The 23,495-nt window shown below is 42.9% G+C and overlaps 1 protein-coding gene across 5 annotated transcripts in view; it reads right to left on the reverse strand.

Moving 5' to 3' along the window:
* The window catches only part of FBXW7 (F-box and WD repeat domain containing 7), a 278,287-nt gene that overhangs the window by 172,126 nt on the left and 82,666 nt on the right, over positions 1-23,495 (reverse strand). For 3 of the 5 annotated variants that reach the window (XM_075066325.1, XM_075066328.1, XM_075066329.1), the window contains one exon: positions 17,079-17,149. The exons of 1 other annotated variant lie outside the window; for it this stretch is intronic. The gene's annotated coding sequence lies outside the window, so the exon portion shown is untranslated. Of the gene's footprint in view, positions 1-10,807; positions 10,829-17,078; positions 17,150-23,495 lie in introns of those variants that run through there. One more of the 5 variants, XM_075066326.1, reaches the window with a different exon arrangement.

The raw sequence follows: 23,495 nt of genomic DNA on the forward strand, positions 1-23,495 counted from the left end.
TTTCTATATTTTCAAATATATTGATTTCTGTTACAACACAGAATACAAAGTGTACAGTGCTTACTTTATATTACAAATATTTGCACTATAAAAATGATAAACTAAAGAATTAGTATTTTTCAGTTTACCGCATACAAGTACTATAGTGCAATCTCTATTGTGAAAGTGTAACTTACAAATGTAGACTTTTTTTTGTTACATAACTGCACTCAAAAACAAAGCAGTGTAAAACTTTAGAGCCTATAAGTCCACTCAGTCCTACTTCTTGTTCAGCCAATTGCTAAGACAAAGAAGTTTGTTTACATTTACAGGAGATACTGCTGCCTGCTTATTTACAAGGTCATCTGAAAGTGAAAACAGGCGTTCATATGGCAGTTGTGTAGCTGGCTGGCATTTGCAAGGTATTTATGTGCCAGATATGCTAAACATTTGTATGCCCCTTCATGCTTTGGCCACCATTCCAGAGGACATGCTTCCATGCTGATGATGCTCATTCATTTAAAAAAAAATGTGTTAATTAAATTTGTGACTGAACTCCTTGGGGGAGAATTGTATGTCTCCTGCTCTGTTTTACCTGCATTCTGCCATATATTTCATGTTATAGCAGTCTCGGATGATGATGACCAGCACATGTTGTTCATTTTAAGAACACTTTCACTGCAGATTTGACAAAATGCAAAGAAGGTACCAATGTGAGATTTCTAAAGATAGCTACAGCACTCAACCCAAGGTTTAAGAATCTGAAGTGCCTTCCAAAATCTGAGAGGGATGAGGTGTGGAGCATGCTTTCAGAAGTCTTAAAAAGAGCAACACTCCAATGCAGAAACTACAGAACCCAAACACCAAAAAAAAAAAATCAACCTTCTGCTGGTGGCATCTGACTCATGATGAAAATGAACATGCATCAGTCTGCACTCTGCTTTGGATTGTTATCAAGCAGAACCCATCATCAGCATGGATGCATGTCCTCTGGAATGGTGGTTGAAGCATGAAGGGACATATGAATCTTTAGCGCATCTGGCACATAAATATCTTGCGACACCAGCTACAACAGTGCCATGTGAATGCCTGTTCTCACTTTCAGGTGACATTGTAAACAAGAAGCGGGCAGCATTATCTCCTGCAAATGTAAACAAACTTGTTTGTCTGAGATTGGCTGAACAAGAAGTAGGACTGAGTGGACTTGTAGGCTCTAAAGTTTTACATTGTTTTATTTTTGAATGCAGTTTTTTTGTACACATAATTCTACATTTGTAAGTTCAACTTTCATGATAAAGAGATTGCACTACAGTACTTGTATTAGGTGAATTGAAAATACTATTTCTTTTGTTTTTTACAGTGCAAATATTTGTAATAAAAATAAATATATAAAGTGAGCACTGTACACTTTGTATTCTGTGTTGTAATTGAAATCAATATATTTGAAAATGTAGAAAACATCCAAAAATATTTAAATAAATGGTATTCTATTATTGTTTACACGATTTATCAAATGTTAACTGTGAAATAAACATTTGCCAGATCAACGCAAGTAAAAGAAATAGAATTCAGCATGTCAGATGAAATCTCAACACAACATGAATCACAACCTACTTCCTCTAATTCAAGCGAGTGGTCTGATGGCTTTTTCCTTCTTTGGAGTATGATGGTCTAGAATCTATCTTATTCCAGAAAATATTCCTAGAATATTCTAGAAGAGGCCTCATCTTCCCTGATTGAAATAAGCTGTTATATCTTAGGCCTGCTTCTGGCTTGCATATATATACCTGCCCCTGGAAATTTCCACTACAAGCATCCGACAAAGTGGGTATTCACCCACGAAAGCTCATGCTCCAATACGTCTGTTAGTCTATAAGGTGCCACAGGACTCTTTGCTGCTTGTCCTAACACAATCTGCTGCAATAACCACAAGCCATCACTCCTTCAGACTCCAAAAAGTGAAAGAAGGAACCAGTTACAATCAAAGAACACCACTTTCTAGTTTATTTATCAAGCTCTCTTATACAGAATAATTGAAATGTAAGGCTAGAAGAAACCTCAAGAGGTCGCCTAGTCCATCCCACCCTGCACTGAAGCAGGACCAAGTATTCCTGGACCATACCTGACAAGTATTTGTCTAACTTGCTCTTTAAAACCTCCAATGATGGGGACTCCCCAACCTCCTTTGAAAGCCTATTCCAGTGTTTAATGATCCTTGGAGTTGGAAATTTTTTCCTAATATCTAACCTAAATCTCCCTTGATGCAGATTAAGACAATGACTTCTTGTCCTATCCTCATTGAACATTGAGAACAACTGATCACCGTCGTCCCTATAATGACCTTCAACATATTTTAAGACTTATCAGGAACTCCTTAGTCTTTTTAAGACTAAACACGTACCATTTATTTAACCTTTATTCATAGGTCATATTTTCTAAAACTTTTATCATTTTTGTTCTTCTCTGAACTCTCTCCAATTTGTCCATATCTTTCTTGAAGTGTGGCACCCAAAACTGGACACAATTCTCCAGCTGAGACTTCACCAGTGTCAAGTAGAATGGAACATTTCCCAGGCCTTACCTATGACACAAAGATACTAGCCCTTTTTTTGTTTGGGCAATTGCATCATAGTGTTGGCTCATTCACTTTGTGATCCACTACAACTCCCAAATCTTTTTCTTCAGTACTACTCCCTACCCACTTATTTACCATTTTGTAACTGTGCATTTGACTTTTCCTTCCTAACTGTAGTACTTTGCATTTGTCTTTACTGAATTTCATCTTGTTCATTTCAGGCCAGTTTTCCAATTTAAAAAGGTCATTTTTAATTCTAATCATGTCCTCCAAAGTATTGCAACCACTCCTGGCTTGGCATCATCTGCAAATGTTATATGCTATATCCAGTAATAACCATACTGGACTCTGCTGACTCATCACTGAAGCAATATTTGTTGATAAGCTACCTAAATCATCTTACTAACACAAGAAGAAGCTAAAGCTAAAATAGAAGTGTCATCTGTCACTGTAATTTTACATTGCCAGATTTGGTAATGATGATCAATGACAAATAGAGGGCTTAGAAATACCACGGGCTCATACTGTGTGGAAGCTCAGAGCAGACAAATGGTATAAGTGGGGCTCAAGAGCTGCTTGCTACAAGTTTCCCTGATAGGGAAGAAGAGACAGCAAGGAGAAGAGCAGACATTCCATTCTTTTTGCAAGGTGAGGGAGGACATCTGAATATGATTGAGTGTGGGTGGGAAAAGTAAGGGGATGAACTGGAAGAGAGAAGTAGGGGACAGAGATTTAAGGGGGAGAGGGAAGAACAACAATGTAAGAAAAGAAGGAAGAGATACAAGTGATTGGAGAGGAGGAATTGGAAATAGGGAACAACCAATACTGAAAACAATTCAATAAAAGATGTGCTATGTCAGGAAAGAAAAAGTAAGCATATCAAAACCATTGTAAGTACAATAAAAGTTCATCAAATTAAACGTTGAATCACTGTTACAATTAAGTACAGTGAACAGTAGGAAACTATTTTATTCTTTTAAAATGGAGAAGCAGGCTCAGGGTAGAGTTGGCAAGAGAGCTCAGTATTCTTCATTTTAGCTACAAGGTTTAGCCCATAAGATAATAAGAAAAGGGGGAAATGTCTCATCTAGTTGACCAACCCTCCCTTGTCACAAGGAAGTTAGACCATTTCTTTAACTCAAATTCATCCGAGTTTTTGAGAACAGGCAGAGGATTGTTCAAATTTGCATGGGTTTTTAAGTAAACATTGAAGCCAGCTTATTCTCCTTTCCCAAAGAGGAGAAAGCTGGCCTCAAAAGAGGCTCAAACCAAGAGTAGAGAGATAACAGGAACAACCAAGCCCACCCTGTAAATAATCCTTCTTACCTCACTGTAGGAAACAAAGCTTTCTTCCACCATGAACTAAAAAAACCTCTTGTCTAACTACACATTCTGTTGTATATAGATGGCATACGACAAAATTGTACTGACATTTCCTCATATTTCAAATCTTTTCTTTGAAATGTTCTAGTGCCCCCATGCTTTGGACTTGTGTCAAAAATGTGCCTTTTGTAGTCCCTGTGAAATTCCACCCAAATTTGGATGAGTTATAAGCATTTCAAAAATCTCAATTTGAACATGCTTAGTAGAGACTGGTTGCTAGAGCTTAAAAGCTAAAATCTTCAGAGTCCATCCTCACTAAGCATGCTGAAGCCCCTCAGCTCCTAGTGCTGACCAGCCTGCACTTGCACCGTCCCCAGACAGTAGTTGTGTATGCTCCAGCCCAGAGTTATGGGGGCTCAGAAGGACTTTCCCTGAGAAGACTGATCCCAGCTGCTCCAGGTTGGGTGGGGCTAGGCACCAAAACGGTAAGCAGGAAACCTGTCTCTCATGCTCTTAATTACCCACGCTGCATGGCTGCCAGCAGAAGAGAAGAGGCAGCTGCTTGATTCAAATATACAGGGACAAAAGCCAGAATGGGGGGAAGGAAAGAAGTAGATTGGAATAATGAATCTGGGAGCCACTACGGTGGGGGAGTGACCATGGGATCACACAAAGAACTTTTAACATTGGTGGGCTGGGTCTTATGATTTGGATGTTAAAATCGATGGTTATAAACCTTGCTTTGCAAGGCTAGAATGGGGGCAAAAAAGGGAAGGAAGGTGGCACTTCACATCAAAAACGCAATTACCTATTAGTCATTAAGGATTAAAAATAACAAGAATGAGAATAGTTTGAATGCTTATGGACTGAAGATGGGGTATTGGTGGATATCTGTTTCAGACAACTTAATCAGACTAGAACAGTGGTTTTCAACCTGGGGTCCGCAAACTATGTCGAAGATTTCCAAAGGGATGCGCACCTCCATCTGAAAATTTTTAGGGGTCCAGAAACGAAAAAAAGATTGAAAACCACTGGATAAAGAACAGGACAAAATGCTCATTAAAAATCTATCCATAATATATAGGAGGAAAAACATATCAAAGGGGACTATAATCTGAGGGAGATTGTGCTGGACATCTTATGCAGCCAGTAACAAAACTTTCTTACAGTTTCTAAACAGAATAATTTTTAACCTAAAATCCTCCACCCAACATAGGCATAATTCAATATTCTTCCTTATTCGGACACACAAGAAAGAGCAATGACTGTTGCCTAGGTATCAGTGATCATACACTCATAGAAACGTGGGAGTGGAAGAGACCTCAACAGGTCATCTAGTCCAATCTCCTGCATTATGGCAGGACTAAGCATTATCTAGACCAGGGGTCAGCAATCTTTCAGATGCGGTGTGCCGAGTCTTCATTTACTTACTCTAATTTAAGGTTTCGTGTGCCGGTAATACATTTTAATGGCTTTTAGAAGGTCTCTCTCTATAAGTCTATATATTATATAACTAAACTAGTGTTGTATTGTAAAATAAACAGGGTTTTCAAAATGTTTAAGAAGCTTCATTTAAAATGAAATTAAAATGTTGATCTTACTCTGCCGGCCCGCTCGCCCGCTGCTGGTCTGGGGTTCTGTTCACCTAGGCGGCAGCGGGCTGAGCGGGGGCCTGCGGCCGGGACCCCGGCTGGCAAGGGTCCATCAGCCAGAACCCCAGACCAGCAGTGGGCTGTGCGGGGGCTGGCCAGAGCCAGGACCAGAGGGCTGGGAGTTCAGGGCTGGGGCTGGGTATGTGAGGGGTGTAGGTGTCAGGGCAGAGGGGGCGCTGGGTATGGGTGGGGTGCCAGAGTCAGGGCTAGGTTGCAGGGGGGGGGATGAAGAGTCAAGTAGAGGGCTGGGTATGTATGAGGAGGTACAGGGCTCAGGGCAGGGGCCTGGGAGGGTGCGGGGCTGTCAGGGCAGAGGGCATGGTGTGTGTGGGGGGTTCGGGGAATCAGGGCTCAGGGAGTGCTGGGTGACTGCCCCCTAAAAAACTCTCAACCCCGCTGCTCCTTGTCCCCTGACTACCCCCTCCTGGGACCCCCTGCCCCCAAACTGCCCCCCAGGACCCCACCCCCTATCTAAGCCTCCCTGTTCCTTGTCCCCAGACTGGACTCTACCTCCTACCTGTCCCTGACTGCCCCGACCCTCATCCACACCCCATCCCCAGCCAGACCCCGCGGGACTCCCATGCCTATCCAACCACTCCCTGCCCCTGACAGGGACCCCAGAACTCCCAACCCCATCCAACCCCCCCAACTCCCTGCCTGCCCCAACCCCTTTCCACACCCCTGCCTCCTGACAGGACCCCAGAACTCCCAACTCATACAACCCCCCCAGCTCCTTGTCCCCTGACCATCCCCGACAGAGACCCCCACCCTAACCTCCACTGCAGGACCCTCCACCTTAACCTCCCCCCCCAGGACCCTCCTTGCTCCCGGTCCCCTGACTGCCCTGACCCCTATTCATCCCCTGCCCCCTCACAAACCCAGGGACTCCCATGCCCCATCCAACCCCCTTGCCCCTAACCACTCCCCTGGGATCCTACCCACCCTGCTCCCTGTCCCCTAACTTCCCCCACCCCTTATCCAACCCCCCCCAGCCCTGGGCCCCTTACCAGGATGCTCCACACACAGCTAGATATGCTGCTCCGCGGGAGCACACAGCCCCGACCCTCCGGTTGAGCGGGGAGCGTGTCTGCCTCCCCACGGAGCCAAACGCTGCCCCGCGGGAGTGCGCAGCCCCAACCTCCAGAGCGCTGCGCGCAGCAGCAGGGCTCCAGGGGAGGGGATAAGGTGGGGGAGAGGCCGGCAGCTTGCTGCGTTCAGCCCTGCGTTCTGGCCCGGGAGTGCGGACCCCGCGGCTTGCCATGCCGGGAGAGTGGGGCCATTTGCCCACCCCGTGCGCATGGCTATGCTTCTGCTCCCTGCCCCCGCGGGGGAAGTGGAGGGCAGAGGAGAGCGCGCCAGGTTAGGCAGGATTTTTAGTGACATGCTGGAGTCCCGGCAGGCTCCAGCGTGCCATTAAAAATTGTCACGCGTGCCATAGGTTGCCGACCCCAATCTAGACCACCCTGACAGGTGTTTTTCTAATCTGTTCATAGAAATCCCCAATGACAGAGATTCCACAACCTCTTTAGATAATTTGTTCCAGTGCTTAACTACCCTTACAGTTAGGAAGATTTTCCTAATGTCTAACCTATATCTCTCTTACTGCAATTTAAGCCCATTACCTCTTGTCCTGTCCTCGATGGATAAGAGGAACAACTGATCCCCCTCCTCTTTCTAGACCTTTACTCATTTTTGTTGCTGTCCTCTGGCTTCTCTCCAATTTGTCCACATCCTTCCCAAACTGTGGTGCCCAGAATTGGACACAGCATTCCAGTTGAGGTCTTATAAGTGGAAGAATTTCTCTTGTATCTTGCTTACAACACTCCTGCTAATACAGCCAGAATGATGTATTCACTTTTTTTTGCAATAGTATTAATTTGTTGACTCACACTTAGTTTGTGATCCATTTTAACCCTCAGATCCTTTTCTGCCGTACACCATCTAAGGCGGTCACTACTTATTTTGTATTTCTGCAATTCACTAGTCCTTCCTATGTGTAGTACTTTGCATTTGTCCTAATTGAATTTCATTCTATTTATTTCAGACCATTTCTCCAGTTTATCAAGATCATTTTGAATTCTAATCCTGTCCAAAGTGCTTGTAACCCTTCCCAGCTTGGTATCAACTGCAAACTTTATAAGTATTCTCTCTCCGATATTATCCAAATCATTTATAAAAGATCCTGAATGGAATCAGACCCAGGACAGATCCCTGGAGGAAACCACTCAATATGCTCTTCCAGCCTGATTGTAAACCATTGATAACTCTCTGAATTCAGTTTCTCTACGAGTTGTGCACCCACATTACAGTAGGTTAGTCTAGGCTGTATCTCCTTAGTCTGCTTATGAGAAAGTCATGTGAGACAGTAACGAAAACCTTACAATCACAGAATATTAGGGTTGGAAGAGACCTCAGGAGGTCGTCTAGTCCAATCCCCTGTTCAAAGCAGGATCAACACCAACTAAATCATCCCAGACAGGGCTTTGTCAAGCTGGGCCTTAAAAATCTCTAAGGATGGAGATTCCACCACCTCCCTAGGTAACCCATTCCAGTGCTTCACCACGCTCCTAATGAAATAGTGTTTCCCAATATCCAACCTAGACCTCCCCAGCTGCAACTTGAAACCACTGCCCGTTCTTGTTCTGTCATCTGCCATCACTGAGAACAGCTAGCTCCATCCTCTTTGGAACCCCCTTTCAGGTAGTTGAAGACTACTATCAAATCCCCTCTTACTCATCTCCAGACTAAATAATCCCAGTTCCCTCAGCTTCTCCTCGTAAGTCATGTGCCCCAGTCCCATGATCATTTTTGCTGCCCTTCTCTGGACTCTCTCCAATTTGTCCACATCCCTTCTGTAGTATGGAGACCAAAACTGGATACAATACTCCAGGTGTGGCGTCACCAGTGCCAAATAGAGGGGAATAATCACTTCCCTCAATCTGCTGGCAATGCTCCTACTAATACAGCTCAATATGCCATTGGCCTTCTTGGCAACAAGGGCACACTGCTGACTCATATACAGCTTCTCATCCACTATAATCCTCAGGTCCTTTTCTGCAGAACTTCTGCTTAGCCAGTTGGTCCCCAGCCTATAGTGTTACATGGAAATCTTACTTCCTAAGTGCAAGACTCTGCACTTGTCCTTCCTGAACCTCATTAGATTTCTTTTGGTCCAATCCTCCAATTTTTCTAGGTCACTCTGGACCCTATCCCTACCCTCCAGTGTATCTACCTCTCCCCTCAATTTAGTGACATCAGCGAACTTGCTGAGGGTGCAATTAATCCCATCATCCAGATCACTAATAAAGTTGTTGAACAAAACCGGACCCAGGATCGACCCCTGGGGCACTCCACTTGATACCAGCTGCCAACTAGACATGGAGTCATTGATCACTACCCACTGAGCCCAACAATCTAGCCAGCTTTCTATCCACCTTACAGACCATTCATCCAATCCAAACTTTAACTTGCTGGCAAGAATACTGGGGGAGATTGTACCAAAAGCTTTGCTAAAGTCAAGATATATCTCATCCACCACTTTCCCCATACCGACAAAGTCAGTTATCTCATCACAGAAGGAAATCAGGTTGGTCAGGAATGACTTGCCCTTGGTGAATCCATGTTGACTGTTTCTGATCACCTTCCTCTCCTCGAAGTGCTTCAGAATGGATTGCTTGAGGACCTGCTCCATGATTTTGCCAGGGACTGAAGTGAGTCTGTAGTTCCCAGGTTCTCTTTCTTCCCTTATTTAAAGACAGGCACTATATTTGCCTTTTTCCAATTTTCTGGGACCTTCCCCGATTGTCACGAATTTTCAGAGATAATGGCCAGTGGCTCTGCAAATACATCAGCCAACTCCCTCAGCACCCTTGGATACATTAGATCTGGACCCATGGACTTGTACACGTCCAGCTTTTCTAAATAGTCCTTAACCTGTTCTTTCACCGCTGAGGGCTGCTCACCTCCTCCCCATACTGTATTGCTCAGTGCAGAAGTCTGGGAGCTGACCTTGTCTGTGAAGACCAAGGCAAAAAAAAAAAAAAAAAAAAAAAGGCAGCACTGGAGTACTTCAGATTTTTCCACATCATCATGTCACTATTTTGCCTCACCCATTCAGTAAGGGTCCCACCCTTTTCCTGACCTCATCCTTGTTGCTAACATACCTATACAAACTCTTCTTGTTACCTTTCACATCCCTTGCTAGCTGCAACTCCAACTGCACCCCTGCACGCTCTAGCAATATTTTTATACTCCTCCCTAGTTCTCTGTCCAAATTTCCACTTCTTCTAAGCTTCCTTTTTGAGTTTAAGCTCACTGAAGATTTCACTATTAAGCCAAGCTGGTCGCCTGCCATATTTGCTATTCTTTCTGTAATTCGGGTTGGTTCGTTCCTGCGCCCTCAATAAGGATTCTTTAAAATACAGCCATATTAGCTTCCCAGGGGATCCTGCCCATCAGTTCCCTAATGGAATCAAAGTCTGCTTTTCTGAAGTCCAAGATCCGTATTTTGCTACTCTCCTTTCTTCCTTTTGTCAGGATCCTGAAGTCAACCATCTCATGGTCACTGCTGCCTAGGTTGCCACCCACTTCTACTTCCCCTACCAATTCTTCCCTGTTTGTAAGCAGCAGGTCAAGAGGCGCACGGCCCCTAGTCAGTTCCTCCAGCACTTGTCCCCAACTCTTTCCAAAAACTTCCTGGATTGTCAGTGCACTGCTGTATTGCTCTCCAAGCAGATGTCAGGGTGATTGAAGTCCCTCATTAGAACCAGGGCTTGTGATCCGGAAACTTCAGTTAGTTGTCCGAAGAAAGCCTGGTCTACTTCATCCTTCTGATCCGGCGGTCTATAGCACACGCCCACTACGACATCACCCTTGTTGCTCTCACTTCTAAACTTAACCCAAATACTCTCAACAGGCTTTTCTCCAGTTTCAAACTGGAGTGCTGAGCAAACATACCGCTCTCTTACATACAATGCAACTCCTCCACCTTTCCTCCCATATCTGTCCTTCCTGAACAGTTTATACCCATCCTTACTTACATCTATTGCTTCCTCAGATCCACAAGGCTTGTTACCCTGTCAAAGAAAGATATTAGATTGGTATGACATGATATGTTCTGGACAAATCTATGTTGACTGTTACTTATCACCTTGTTATCTTTTAGTGTTTACTAATCAATTATTTGATCATTCGCTCCATTATCTTCCAGGTACTGAAGTTGAGCTGATGGTCTATAATTGTCCTTATTCAGTTTTTTATCAATAAGTACTATTCTTACCCTTGTCCAGTCCTCTCGAATCTCTCCTCTCTCTCCATAAGTTCTCAAAGATAATTGCTAATGACTCAAACATCTCTTCAGCCTGTTCCTTAAGTATTCTAGGATATTCCATCCGGCCCTGCTGGTGAAGACATCTGACTTGTCTAAATAATTCTTAACTTGTTCTTTCCCTATTTTAGCCTCAGATTCTACCCAGGGGTGAAAGTAACTGAAAGAACTTACCGGTATGCTGGAGTCCTTAGTGGGAGCGTGACCTCAACCAGAAGAGGCGTGGCCTCAACCGGAATAGGTGTTTCAAGGCCCTAGAGCTCCGGCTGTGGCTGGGAGCCCCAGGGCCTTTAAATCACCCCAGAGCGACCAGCTGCAGAGGCAGCTGGGAGCCTCGGGGCTCAGGGGCAAAATAAAGGGCACAGAGCTCCGGCCACTGCAGAGCTTTGGGCCCTTTAAAGTGTCGCTCGAGCCTGACTGCCAGAGCTGCAGCGGTGATTTAAAGTGCCTGGGGCTATCCGCAGAGGCAGTACCACTGGGTCCTTTACATTTCTCAAAGCAGCAGGAGCCCCGGGCCTTTTAAATCCCTACCCGAGCCCGGCAGCTGGGGAATTAAAGGGCCAGAGGCTCCGGCTGCTGTGGGGAGCCCAGGGCCCTTTAAAGCACTGCCGGAGCTCGGGCAGCAATTTAAATGGCCTGGGGCTCCCCACAGAAGCAGGAGCACCAGGCCCTTTACATTCTCGCCCGAGCCTGGCAGTGCTTTAAAGGGCCCGGGCTTGGGCGGTGATTTGAAGAGCCAGAGGCTCCAGCCACTGTGGGGAGCCCATGGCCCTTTAAAGCGCTGCCCGAGCCCCACTGCTGGAGCTGCAGCAGCAGCACTTTAAAGGGCCCGGGGCTTCCCGCAGCGGCTGGAGCTCCGGGCCCTTTAAATCCCCACCCGAGCCTGGCTGCCAGAGCTCCAGCGGTGATTTAAAGGGCCCAGGGCTTCCCGCAGCAGCTGGAGCCCTAGGCCCTTTAAATCACTGCCCGGGAAGCTGATCTAGTCTGGCATGGTGTACCAGCTCTTGCCAGTACATTGTACCAGACCATACCAGCTTACTTTCACCTCTGATTTTACCCCATTTATACCCCTGTTCACAATGTTAGTCATCCAATCACTGCTAACCTTTCTGGTGAAAAACAAACAAAAAAGGCATGATCTAGTTATATTTACTTTGTAAAAACAGAATATGTCACCAACTAGTAGTAAGTATATTTAGAACTTTAAAAGGACCAGTTTTCCAAAACTTAAAGCAGTTTTTGGCAAAACTGACTGGGAACAAATTTAAAATGGAAACTAACAAAAACTGGAAATTGTTCAAGTACAACCTATTCCAGTGGTTCTCAGACTTTTGTATTGGTGACCCCTTTCACATACCAAGCCTATGAGTGTAACCCTGCCTTATAAATGAAAAACACTTTTTAATATATTTAACACCATTTTAAATGCTGGAAGCAAAATGGGGTTTGGGGTGGAAACTGACAGCTCATGACCCCTCATGTAATAACCTTGTGACCACCTGAGGGTTCCCAACCCCAAGTTTGAGAACTCCTTGTCCTATTGGATAACTAAAAACCCACGACTACAAAGACATTTAAAAAACAAAAGTTATGCTGGGTAAGGAGCCAATCTGGCTAAAAGGAGATGTGAATGTGGTGATAAAACAAATAAAATATATAAAGGACGCGAAAAAGGGGAAGTAAATGGCAATGAATATAAGTTAAAAAAAGAGCAGGCAACTGATAAGGGAAGTCAGGTATAGGTCCATCAGTACATGCAGATGCTAAACTTGTAAACAGTGATGTAGAAAAGTCAGGAATGTGAAATAGATATTTCTACTCTCTGTTTAGAATGAGACAAGGGGATGTACCCAACCCTTGTGATTCTGTAGAGAAAATATTATGATTACTATCTGTAACAAACGAGCATATGAGGCAGCATCTGCCAAAATTAACATTTGCAAATAAACAGACTCGAACAATTTAAAACCAAGAGTCTTAAAGGAACTAACCAAGGAGCACTTTGAACCGCTAATGTGACTTTTTAACTAATCTTGAAAAACAAGGGACATTCCAAAGGGCTGAGGACTGCCAACGTAGTCCCAATATTTAAAAAGGGAGAAAAGGATGACCCAGGGAATTGTAGACCAGTTAGTCTGACATTAATCCCAGGTAAAATAATGGACCAGTTAATTTGGGACTCTATCAAAGAACTAGAGCCTACATAGCATGGTTTCATGGAAAGCAGGTATTGTCAAACTTTTTTTTTTTTTTTTTTTTTTAACAGGGTTACAGATCTGGTTGATACAGGCAACTGTGTTTACACATCATACATAGATTTTTCCAAGGCATTTGACTTAGTATCACATGACATTTTGATTTTTTTAAAAACTGAATTATACAGAATACATATTAGATGGATTAACAATTGGCTCACAGATAGATCTCAAAATGTAGTTGTTAATGGGGAGATCTCAATGAGTGGGATGAGATGTTATACATACAGGATGACAGACTGTCTTAGAAAACAGTGACTTAGAGAAGGACATAGGCATTATCACAAGTACTTGCCTCAACATGAGCTGTCAGTGCAATACTGGCAAAAAGCTAATGAGATCCTCAGATGTATAAAAAAGAGCAACAAAAGTAGAAGCATGGAAGTGATCTTGACATTTGTACACAGAATTGGTATGACCACTGCTAGAATGCTGTATCCATTTCTGAAAATCACACTTCATGAAGAATAAAATACTGGAAGAGTTCAAAGGAGGGCCACAAAAATTATTAAAGAGCTGGTCTCAAGATGTGAGGCTTAAGGAGCTTCAACCCATTCAGTTTATCGAGGAGAAGGTTGAGAAGTATCTTGATCCCTGTGTATAGGTTCTTAAACATGGAGAAAATTTATGATAGTGGGGAACTGTTCAATCTTGCTGACAAATGCATTGTGACAAATAAAGCAATTTCTTGTATATCCTTGGAAGACCTTATTAAATTAAATTTAAGTATCTTTGGGGTCCATTGTATTAAATGCAAAGTTTATGTATTATCACGGGCCAGGACTATATGTAACTTCTCTGCGAGGGAGATGTGATGCGAGGCCTGGGAGTCAAGAAACTATACTGAAAGTGTGCCAGACAAGAATGGACTTCTGGAACAACAGAGTGAATTAGATTTCCTGAGAAACAAAGGGAGAGGTTAGCAAATGCCTTTATCTCCGGTTACACAAAAAAACAGCCTTCTGAATCATAGAATATCAGGGTTGGAAGGGACCTCAGGAGGTCATCTAGTCCAACCTCCTGCTCAAAGAAGGACCAACAGCAATTCAATCATCCCAGCCAGGACTTTGTCAACCCTGATCTTACCACCTCCCTAGGTAACCCATTCCAGTGTTTCACCACCCTTCTAGTGAAAAAGTTTTTCCTAATATCCAACCTAAACCTCCCCACTACAACTTGAGACCATTACTCTTTGTTCTCTCATCTGCTACCCCTGAGAACAGTCTAGATCCATCCTCTTTGGAACCCCCTTTCAGGTAGCTGAAAGCAGCTATCAAATCCCCCCTCATTCGTCTCTTCTGCAGACTAAATAATCCCAGTTCCCTCAGCCTCTCCTCATAAATCACGTGCTCCAGCCTCCTAATCATTTTTGTTGCCCTCTGCAGGACTCTTTCCAATTTTTCCATCCTTCTTGTAGTGTGGAGCCCAAAACTGGAAACAGTACTCCAGATGAGGCCTCTGTAACCCCTAGGTCCTTTTCTGCAGAACTGCTGCCTAGCCACTTGGTCCCTAGTCTGTAGTAGTGCATGGGATTCTTCCGTCCTAAGTGCAAGACTCTGCACTTGTCCTTGTTGAACTTCATGAGATTTATTTTGACCCAATCCTCTAATTTGCCCACATCCTGAAGCTACGTCCTGAAGAGTGAATCACTGTTTGCTGATTACCTGGTCTCCAATACTGGAGATCAGTGGCCTGAGCTATATAAAGAAATAGGCTGATCTGCTCAGTTTGTGTTCTGGTTCCAAATCACAGGGAGTTATGAACTTGTAATGAAGAGAAAACCCAACTGTGTGTTTTTAAGGACTGACACCTACCCAACTCTAAAACTGAAGTTGAGGTGACCTCTGGTAAGCATTTTAGCACACATGTAGGTTCTTTTACTGTTTTTAAAATGTTTTATCTGTAATGCTTTCACCTTCCAAATGGATGTCCTTATTTAGAAAGAGCAAGTGTGGTAACTTGTAACTGCAAACAATTACATTGTTCATGGCCTCTAGAGAGACAGCAAAGCACAGACACAGGCCTGTTTAGGCAGTCTGGCTTGCTGAGAATATCACAGTGTAAATCAAGGAGCTGTGCTGTCTTGACAGCCTGGTCAGGAGACAGAAAGACACAGGTCTCTCCCCAAGAGAGGTAATGGCAGAGAAGCTCAGAGCCCAGAGTGGGTGCCCCAGAAGGGGGGAATACAGATATGAATCAAATGAAATAATCAACGATAAAAATCACTACATTCTCAGTTTTATACCCAGAGGATATTAAAAAACGGCTAATAGCTATAGGCCAGAAGATCAAAATACCTGAAATGCCCATGGGTGGCTCACAGGCCCATGTTCTGAAGTATCAAAATACTTGTGGAATACTTATTAAATTTCTAGCCAGAACTAGTTGTGGTTTCATCTAGCAGCTCTGTTCTGCCCAGTTCTGATTTGAGCCTTTTCAAGTGACCACAGACAAAATAAAAATTTGTCACAGACTTACACTGGTGTTTTTTCTGCTATTTAGGGCCAGATTATGTTGCTCCTAAATCACATTGGGCAGTAGTTGCTCACGTGACTAGTCCCTAGTGAGGTAAATAACTGCTCACTAATGTGGGTGGATGAGATTCTGTGGCCTGCATTGTGCAGGTCAGACTAGATGATCATAATGGTCCCTTCTGATCTTAAAGTCTATGAGATGCAGTTGCCCTTAACTGTGACATATATGTAGGTTTGCCAGACATCCAGTTTTCGACCAGAATGCCCGGTCGGAAAGGGACCCTGGCAGCTCTGGTCTGCACAGCGGACCAGGCTGCTAAAAGTCCAGTCGGCTACAGCAGGGCAGGCAGGATCTGTGCCCAGCTCCACGCAGCTCCTGGGAAGTGGCCGGCATGTCCCTCCAGCTCCTAGGCCAGGGATGGGCAAACATTTTGGCCTGAGGCCACATTGGATTCTGAAACTGTATATGGGGCTGGGTAGGGAAGGCTGTGCTCCTCAAACAGCCTGGCCCCCGCCTCCTATCTGCCCCCCTCCCACTTCCTGCCCCTTGACTCCCTCCCTCAGAATCCCCAACCCATCCAACCTCCCGTGCTCCCTGTCCCAACTGCCCGACCTCCTATCCGACTGCACCAACCCCTATCCACACCCCCGCCACCTGACCCCCCCTCATCTCCAGCTCCACCTCAAAGCCTGCCCCCCCAGATGGCACCCTCACCCCCTCCTGCACCCCAGCCCCTTGCCCCAGCCTGGTGAAAAGGAGCCAGTGTAGGGGAGAACGAGTATACTTGCTGTATAAATTGGTATCCACTGAGCTACAGGGCTCTAATAGGAACCGCAGCAACAAAAGCAGCAATCTGCTGGGTCACTGCTTCAAGAGCCAGAACCCCACGCCGGCAGCTCCTTTGACATAGGTGTACCGTCCCAGTCCTGCCCACTCGGGTGGGCAACAGGCTCATGGCAGCTGTCGCTGGTCACGCTAGTGCACTGGGTGGGACTGGTGTGGTAGAGCCATGCTGGAGGAGTTGCCGGCATGGGACGTTGACTCTTGGGAGCGGCGGCCCAACAGGCTGTTGCTTTCGCTGCTGTGGCTCTCGGTAGAGCCCTGGTACTCTGCAAATACCAATTTATATCTGCGGATAAAAATTCTGTATTCATGCAGGGCCGTACTTACAATCAGAAGAGATGTGATGGTATACACATACATACATACATACATACATATGTTCAAAGAGAGCACCAGGGGAAAAAAAAAAAAGCTAACATTTCAATAACTCAAATACTGATACAAGATTTTTACAATTGTAAATTTCCCCTGAAGGCCAACATCTTGCGCATGTTACAAGTTAGCTAAGAGCAATTTTTTTTTTTTTTTTTATATAGCCTAGAATTAAATGCTGGGGGAAAAAGGGATTTAAAATGCAAGTGCTGACGCAACCTTAACTACAGCATTTTGCACTATAGAGCAGCACAGCTATAATTAAAAAGACAACTTACATCAAGTAAAAAGCTTCACTGCAAGCCTTTTTAATGGATCAATACTTCACCACCATCAGCAACTCAACAGGCTACGGGAAAAAGATGGAAAAAATTAGGCTTGTTAAGCAATTAAGGAAAATAACTTGTATGAGTACAAGGATCTTTTGAAGGCTCTGGAAAGCTAGTTGTACAAGATATCCTCAAATTTATTATTTACTTCTAGAATTATTCACAAAACATAGGAATTGCTTAACATCACATACTAATACAAAAACATCCATGTCTGTTATACTGGTTCTCTTGCATTACAGAATGGCTGCAAAAAACTGTTAAAGATGCAATGAGAAAGCTAGCTATTAAAATTGCAGGGAAAGCTGCAGAATAGAAGCTCTAAATAACTGAAAATATATTAGGGAGAAAGCTGCAGCATATATGACTCAATTTACAGAAATACAGGAAACTGGGTTTTTAAAGCAACCAGCAATATGGTAAGCACATACAGAACTAGCTCTTTTTTTCATAAATTTAGTAGTAAGATCTTTTAAGGCAGAGAACCAATGAACTTTAGCTATTTACTGCAGAAAGACCTGAGAAGTGCAGTTTGGGTACCTGGTGATGTGAAACAGCCATAGTTACAACAGGAAGATTTTTAAGCTACCTCTATATTTAAAGTTTCTTGAAGGGCCCGGTAATACATCAAGATGAACTGGTAAGTTCCCTACTGCAGTAAAGGAGTCATCCAGAAATCTGAGGATTCTTCCCCAGCATGGAACGATCACTTTCTGATGACCCTGGCTAGATACGCGAGTTCATCTGCCCTGTGTCCATGGCAGCCTTTAGTAAAATGTGAAGGAAAAGCCACTGGAGGCAACCACGCTGCTTTTATTTTTATTTCTTTTCTCATGGAGGGGAATTATCTGGGCATTTCTGTGTTCTCTGAGCATGCACTCTTACCTCAGGCAAATTGCCTCATTTTAAAATGCTTGAATTTTTCACTCTGTAGTTCTATTATTGCCAACAAGCTTAGTATTATTCACTTACAAGGTAGATAGAAAAGTGGCAGTACAGAATCTTCATTTTGGTTGGGAAGAGCAAGGTGTAAATGTTTATGTATGACAATTTTTTTTCTCTCCTTCTTTCTTTGGTGCGGAGAAGGGATTTTTCCATTTTATTTTCTTAGGATATGACTCTGCAAGTCCTCAGCAGCATTCAAGTCAACTACCATAGACGAAGTAGTGGTTTGCAGGATCAGGGCTTCTGAATGAAATTTTCAGAAATGACTACACTGATTTCAGATGCCCAAACTGGCACATTTTAAAGGACTCTGATTTTCATGATGTGTTAAGAACCCATCCTTAGCTAATCAAGCCTCATAAAAGTATCTCTGGGTAGGCACACATCAAAAACGTAGACCTAAGTGTGTATTCGGCTACATCTTTTACATTTTGTAAGGCATTGCCAATGATATGCCCTCTTCTGGAATATTGTCTTGATTTTTCACCACCTCGTTTCAGAAAAGGTATAGCAGAAAGAGAGATGATTCAGAGGTGAACACAATGAATGGTAAGTGGACAAGGAAAAATGTTCTATACAAAGACATCAAAACAATGGGCTTATAAAATTAGAGAGAAGACATGATAGAGAGATATACAAAATAATTAACAATTCAAAATGTAAATCAGGCACTCTAATTTTCCTGCTCCAACTACAAGGATATTATCAATGAAACTGAACAGCAACAGTTTTTTTGAAAGTCATAACAGGATTTTTTGATTTTACACAATGTATAACTAACGTATGGAACTAACTGTTAATTTCAATGGTTTCTTGTGATAACTTTGCAGGATTCAGAATAGGATCCTTCATTTATATGGAGAATAAGAATATCAAACTATATGATAGGATTTAAAAAAATTCTAGGAAGCACGTTAATGCTTATGCTTCAGAGGAAAAACTAACCATTTCCTGACAGAGACTGGTGTAACAGACTGACAATATCCTGCAACATCCTGGACAAACCTTATGGAACTAAGGGTATGTCTACACTACCCGCCAGATCGGCAGGCAGCGATTAATCCAGCGGGGGGGCAATTTATCATGTCTAGTCTAGAAGCCATAAATCAACATCTGAGCACTCTCCCATTGACTCCTGTACTCCACAATCACCAGAGGCGCAGGAGGAATCAACAGGGAAGCGGCAGCAGTCGACTCACCACGGTGAAGACACCACAGTAAGTTGATCTAAGTATGTTGACTTCGGCTACGTTATTCACATAGCTGAAGTTGCATAACTTAGATCGACCCCCTCCACCCCCCAGTGTAGACCAGGCCTTAGATAAGCTTTATGGAATTAACTTAAGCCTCTCTCTGCTGAGAACAACAGTGAAGGCAGGGAACTGTTCAGCCTGGAGACACTCCAGTCAGAAGAGTATCCAGCCAAGAAAGGTGATTGCCAAGGGAACCTGAAGCCTGAGAGTTGGGGCCCTTCCGGGACCCATAGAGGAGGAATATAGGTGCAGCTGCCCTGAACTGTGACAGTTAAGAAGCGAGTTTCTCCCAACAATCATGTTGGGGGAAACATAAGAATGGCCATACTGGGTCAGACTAAAGGTCCATCAACCCCAGTATCCTGTCCTCTGACAGTGGCCAATGGCAGGTGCCTCAAAGGGAATGGACAGACAGGCTATCATCAAGTGATCCATGCCATGTCACCCAACCCCAGCTTCTTGCAAACAGAGGCTAGGGACACCCTTCCTGCCCATCCTGGCTAATAGCCATTGATGAATCTATCTTCCACAAATCTATCTAGCTCCCTTCTGAACCCCGTTATAATATTGGCCTTCACAACACCCTCTGGCAAGGAGTTCCAGAGGTTGACAGTGCATTGCGTGAAAAAATACTTTCTTGTGTTTGTTTTAAACCTGCTACCTATTAATTTCATTTGGTGGCCCCTTGTTATTTACTCCTTCTGATAATACAAGAACAATTCCTTATTTACTTTCTCCACACCAGTCATGATTTTATAGACCTCTATCATATCCCCCCTTAGTCACCTCTTTTCCAAGATGAAAAGTCCCAGTCTTATTAATCTCTCCTCATACGGAAGCCATTCTATACCCCTAATCATTTTTGTTGCCCTTTTCTGAACCTTTTCCAATTCCAATTTATCTTTTTTGAGATGGGGCTACCACATCTGCACGTAGTATTCAAGGTGTGGGTGTACCATGGATTTATATAGAGGCAATATGATATTTTCTGTCTTATTATCTATCCCTTTCTTGATGAATCCCAACATTCTGTTCGCTTTTTTGACTGCCGCTGCACATTGAGTGGATGATTTCAGAGAACTATCTACAATGACTCCGAGATCTCTTTTCTGAATGGCAACAGCTAATTTAGACCCCGTTATTGAATATGTATAGTTCGGATTATGTTTTCCAATGTGCATTACTTTGCACTTATCAATATTAAATTTCATCTGCCATTTTGTTGCCCAGTCACCCAGTTTTGTGAGATCCTTTTGTAGCTCTTTGCAGTCTGCCTGAGACTTAACTATCTTGAGTAGTTTTGTATCATCTGTAAATTTTGCCACTTCACTGTTTACCCCTTTTTCCAGATCATTTATGATGAAGATGTTAAATAGGACTGGGGCCAGTACAGATCCCTGGGGGACACCACTATTTACCTCTCTCCATTCTGAAAACTGACAGTTTATTCCTACCCTTTGTTTCCTGTCTTTTAACCAGTTACCAAACCATGAGAGAAAATTCCCTCTTCACTCATGACTGCTTATTTTGCTTTAGAGCCTTTGGTGAGGGACCTTGTCAAAGGCTTTCTGAAAATCTAAATATATTATATCCACTGGATCCCCTTTGTCCACATGCTTGTTAACCCCCTCAAAGAATTCTAGTAGAATGGTGAGGCTTGTGGTTCGATAACTGTCCATTACAGCTGTCTTGCATCTTCCTCTGAAGCTTCTGATGCTGGCCAACAACAGATACAGGATGCTGGAGAAGATGAACCTCAGATCTGACCTGCATGGCAATTTCTACAATCCTACTTCTTAAGAGTTTATCACAAATCTGTTAAAACCTCCCTGAAATGGATACCATCAGTATAACTCTACCAGTGACAGGAACAGTGCAAATGCTAGTGAAGACTGACTGCATCACCTAACACCATGAACAGAACATTGTGATTAACATGCTTTGCTCCACCCTAGCACTTCCACTGTTGAAGCTATCCATGGAGCAGCCCCAATACAAGATTTTCATAGAACTGTTATTGTAGGTGTGGCCTTTCTGTACCTCTCCACTTCCTCTACTACAACATCAGCAGCCTTGATTCACCATGAGTTGTCAAAGAATTATCCAAAAAGCTCTGTCAACCACTGATATTGATTAACACATTTTGGAACACTGGGGAACTGCCAGAACACCAGAGCTAATATTTTTTAAAAGGTAAATAAAATGACCTGGATTAGTCTGATACAACTGTCAAACAAAACTGGAAAGAGTGATACGGAATGTAACAGTCAAGCATTCAAGGACAGTAGCATAATTAATGTCAGCAACATGTTTTATGGGGAAAAAAATGGGTCGTGTCAAACAAACTTGATTTTTTAAAATGAGATTATAAGTTTAGTTGATAAAGGTAACTATTTGACGCAACATACTTAGGCTTTTGCAAGGGGGTTGACTTACTATCACATGACATTCTGATTAAGTACTATACAAAAAAACCTCAGTGTAGCACATATGAAATGGGTTTAAAAACTGAGGATTAAAAAAAAAAAAAAAAAAGGCATTGTAAATAGAAAATCATCATCCAAAAGGGCTGTTTATAGGGTCCTAAAAGGATCTGTTCTTGGGCCAACATTATTGAGTATCTTTATCAGTGATCTGAAATAAAATCATTGTTGGTAAAGTTTGCAGAGGACACAAAAATTGGCAGTGGTGGTAAATAACTGTATGAACTGGTCATTTCAACAGAGCTATCTGGATTGCTTGCTAAACTGGGCTCATTTGAACAACATGTATTTTAAATAGTCAAATGAAAGACTGCAAATATATGAACAAAGCTATGTAGGTCACATTTACAGGATAGAGGATTGTATGCTGGAAAGCAGTGACTCTGAAAAGGACTTAATAGTAATGGTGTATAACCAAGTGAACACGAGCTACTGGTGTGATGCCGTAGAACTAACAATCTTTGGATGTATGAGCAAGCGAATACAAAGTAGGAGTTGTAAGGTGGTATTGTTTCTGTATATGACAATTGTGAATTACTGGAATACTGTGCCCAGTTCTGGTGACCACACTTTTAAGAGCATATCAAAAAAATGGAAACGTGTCTGAAAAGAGCTACAAGAATGACTCAGAGTCTGGAAAACCTGCTTTACAATCATGGATCGTGATCTGCAAACACCTACATGGGAAGATTGCTGATCACAGAAGGCTCTTTAATCTTGCAGACAAACGCATAGCAAGATCCAATGGTCTGGGAAACACTAGACAAATTTAAATTAGAAATAAGGCACTTCTAAAAATATATATAATGAGGGCAATGAATCATTTGAACAGTTTACCTTTAAACCCCCCCGCCCTCGCTGTATATAAACCAGAAGTATGTTTGATGCAGGAAATACTGGGTGAAATCTTTGGCCTGTATTACACAGGTCAGATTAGATGCTCATAACAGTCTCTCAGGCCTTCAATTTATTAATCTTCCCTTCCTCCCATTTCTTCTGTACACGTTCTGATGATCTCTCTTACATATGGAATGCTTTCCCCCTTCAGTTCTCCAGCCCACTAATGCCTCCTTACTAATCTATCCTCCGAAGATTTTGCTCCTCTTTGTTGTTTACAAGAGATGATTAATTTAAAAATTAAGTTACTCCTCTGGAACTTCCCAGTCTATTCTATCACTGTGTAACTGTCTTTTAGATTACACTTGCAACTCCAAAATTAGGACCTTTATTTTGTTTCTTTTAAAAAAAATTTGTTAAAGTCATCAAGCAGGATTCATGCCTAACTGCGTAAGTACGTGATCTTTTTTATTGTTACCCTCTTCATCTCTCTCCACTCTCCTCCTTGTGTCTGGTTTTGAGACTCAGGAGTTGCATGATGTAAAATTCAAGCTTCAAACTCTATTTTTTTTTTCAAAAGGGTAAAATATACGCCCTGTCTTACTAATGTGGCAAGAAATGCACTTTGGGGCTTTCAAAAAAGTGAAATGGCAATTTCTGTAATATCCTGGACAACCTTATTGAATTAAGTTTAAGTATCTTAAGAGTTCATTCTATTAAAAATGCATATGTTTTAAGTGTTATTGTGGGATTCTGTGTAACTTGTCCAGAAGACATGACTCATGTAAAGATTGGGAAGTGTTAGGCTCAAAGGACTCTCTTAAACAACGGGCTAAAACAAGAATGAA

The sequence above is a fragment of the Chelonoidis abingdonii genome, chromosome 5, assembly GCF_003597395.2.
Source record: "Chelonoidis abingdonii isolate Lonesome George chromosome 5, CheloAbing_2.0, whole genome shotgun sequence".
Taxonomy (NCBI): Eukaryota; Metazoa; Chordata; order Testudines; family Testudinidae; genus Chelonoidis; species Chelonoidis abingdonii.